This window comes from Lissotriton vulgaris, unplaced genomic scaffold (assembly GCF_964263255.1).
Source record: "Lissotriton vulgaris unplaced genomic scaffold, aLisVul1.2 SCAFFOLD_1358, whole genome shotgun sequence".
Lineage (NCBI taxonomy): Eukaryota > Metazoa > Chordata > Amphibia > Caudata > Salamandridae > Lissotriton > Lissotriton vulgaris.
The window spans coordinates 448,012-451,542 of record NW_028244896.1 but is presented as its reverse complement, the minus strand read 5'-3'; positions in this window follow the sequence as shown (position 1 = coordinate 451,542).

The following is a 3,531-nucleotide window of genomic DNA, read 5'->3' as shown; positions in this document are numbered from 1 at the left end:
CCAAAGAGTCCAGTCGGCCACAGCCAAACTTGCTCTCGGATGGACCAGAAGATCCTCGGCCACAGCAGCCTTAGCCGAGCTACACTGGCTCCCAATGAAGCAGCAAATAGCTTTTAAAGCACTTTGTCTTGTTTTTAAAGCACTACACGGAACTGGCCCCAGATCCCTACAGAAAATGTTTTCCTGGTTAACCCCCACCAGAACTCTCCGATCCGCCTCAGCCTGCCTTGTCACGGTACCCAGATTCAACAAGGTAAGGACGGGGGGAAGATCCTTCAGAGTGGCTGCCGCTAAGCTCTGGAACAGTTTGCCGGTTGACATCCGCCAAATCCCACAACTCCTCCCTTTCAGAAAGTGGATTAAAACCTGGCTCTTCCCCTAAATCCCTCACCGTTACTCGTTCCTACCCCCCCCCGTTTTAATTTCACCTTAGGAGTAATCTCTCAGCGCCAGGATACCTGCCAGGTGACAGATGCGCTATATAAATGTTTTAAATATTAATAATAATTTTGTCATAAGTAAGACTGTTAGCGTTCTAGTTGTTCTTTAGAACACTCTGGGACATTCTGTCATTGGGCTATAGTTGGGCTACATCTGGCTGATATTTGGGCTACATTTGGGCTCTTTTGTCTCTGGTGGCCATCTTGGGAGACTGCATATCAGAATTTTTTTAATGAAATATAAGAGGATTTGAGAAGTCACTCAAAATGTGCCGTCATTTTTCTTTCTTCAGCACTAATCATAATTTCTATGGCAAAATGAACCCCCTCATTTTGTTCCTTTGCAAATTAAATGTTTTAAGTGTTAGCACTTTATTCCAATCAAGATGACTTCAGGTGTGCCATACTTTTGTCATAAGTAAGACTGTTAGCGTTCTAGTTGTTCTTTAGAACACTCTGGGACATTCTGTCACTGGGCTATAGTTGGGCTACATCTGGCTGATATTTGGGCTACATTTGTTTTTTTTTGTCTCTGGTGGCCATCTTTGGGCTACATTGGGCTACATTGGGCTACATTTGGGCTCTAACATATATATAGCCAAATGTAGCCCAATATATATTTTTCAAAGTTAATTTTTGTAAAAACCACTGGAGCATATATCTTGAGACATAGCAAAGGCACATCGCGCTACCAGTCCCTACAATTTTGCCAAGTTTTGTGGAAATCCATTCAGCCGTTCGAGCTAAAAGTGAGTCCAACCGCCCTATGGAAAACTCAATGTTAAAAACACGTTTTGGGCCCCCCCTTTTTTCTCAGCCCCCACTTCACGAAACCCCCCCAAACTTTCAGGGGACGCTCAGAAACAAAATGTGCCATTTTCCTGAACATTTCAGCCAATTCCGTCCATCAACGCCAAAGTTATTCAACATAGAATTTTCAGAAATCCCTATTCCTAACTATATATACCTACTGGCGACCGGCAGTAGTTAATATATATATATATATATATATATATATATATATATATATATATATATATATATATATATATATATAAAATGAACTCCCAACTGCTATGGACGCAGTTTGAACGGGCGCAGACCTCCAAAGTAATCACTCCAATCACTCCAGTTTGGAAAGATGAGCCAGCACAAAAAAATGTGCAGAGCAAGTGCCCTCCATTGACGCGTTTCGCCCCGCGAACGGGGCTTGGTCACATTTATATATATATATATACCTACTGGCGACCGGCAGTAGTTAATATATATATATATATCTATATAAATATATATATATATCTATATAAATATATATATATATATATATATATATATATATATATATATATATATATATATATATATATATATATATATATATATATATATATATATATATATATAGATATATATATATAGATAGATATATATATATATATATTCACTGAAAAAACCATAGGTTTCACACCAGTTATAGTTAGCTGGAAATTTTACTGACATAAAACTATTGAAATTCCCATATTATAGTTAGTTGGACTCACTATAACTGTAGCGTAGTTCCTATTTTCCCAATAGGCCCTGCGCATTGGAATAACATAAGCAGTAGTATCGACGTAGAAGTGCGGATCTTCCAGGCCTCTACTGACTATGCTAAACTTAATTGGGTTTGTTACCAACTAGCTCAGAGGTCACTGGAAACTTTCTTGACTGAAATAGGAAGTGATCAGCTTCCCTGGCACAGACAAGAAGGGATTCAGTTTTCCAACAACCGTGCAACATGACAACTTTGCTCCTCAGATCAAGAGTCAATCTCTAGGGTCGTGTGAAACAATAGACAGTTATTTTACTCAGTCAGGTTGGTGCAGTTTACTTTCACAATATGTAGAGAAGAGAGAGACGGGCGTTTGTCAATAAAAGGTTAACATTTATTGAACAGTCTTTCTTCTCGTACAAGAGAAACGAATTGCCACAATTGCAAGACTTGTTATTATAAAAAGTACGTACAGTAAGATAAGTTTTGCGAAATAATACTGTAAAAGCATTGATATGGTTTCTTAGCCATACAATGGTTTAAAAGTAATAAAACATATATACATTCATATATACATTAGGCTAAAATACTCAACTGGTGCTTCTAACTACGCCTACCCCAGTGTACCTGACCTAAGTCTAATACTTGGGAGGGGAGTAAGTAAGTAGCTTTAAGTTAAGTTGGTTTTGCCAAGGTTTGCTTCAAGAATTCTCTCTCAAGGGTTTAGTCAACACCATACCTCTGGAATAGAATGATGGAGGTCTGGTATCTCCCTCAGGGCTCGATATCCCAGTCACTCGCAAGGGTAGACCAGAAACGCCGGAAATGGATTTCTCGGCAGGAGAAAGGCAGCGTCTCTTCTCAGCGCGTCGAGGAGGAGAAGGAGGGGGGACAGCGTCCGCGGGCAGCTTGCATCTGCTGGGCTCTTGCAGGGGGATGGCTGTTCAGCTCCTAGGTTCACCACACCATCGTTCGCTAGTTAGTAGCGATAGCAGTAGCGATAGCAGCTATGGTATCATCAGCATGACAGCTTCTTCAGCTTCAGCATAGATAGCAGCGATGGCATTGAGGCAGCTAGCGTTTGCTTAAGGCAACGTTGGTAATATTTATACCTGAAAGGTGCCTTGTTTGACGTAAGTTTGCTGGACATAAGACGTCAATAAAGATGTCACTAGGAAGTGATCGTCTATCAGTGCTCATTAGAGTACTATTACTAATCAAAACACAGCAAGCGGGGATTTCCAGGTTTGCTGAGTTTTTATCTTGTTGAAGAACTCGGAGTGTTAATCTAGGAATCTCAGATAGTGACTTCTGCTCTGTCATTGCACTAATTGGTTGCAAAGGAAGTGGCAGAGAAAGCTATTCTGGAATGTGGCTCTGTTCGTGTGAGGCCAGAGATGAGTTTCTGAATATTGCACATGAACGGTTATGCCAATATAGGGAATAAATGGATTTATAGCCGAATAGGGGCATAAGGTCACAGTATCGATCAGGGTCCTAGATTAGAACGCTACACCCACTCCACGAATTCATGTCCATCAAATTACTAAAACTTGAGCA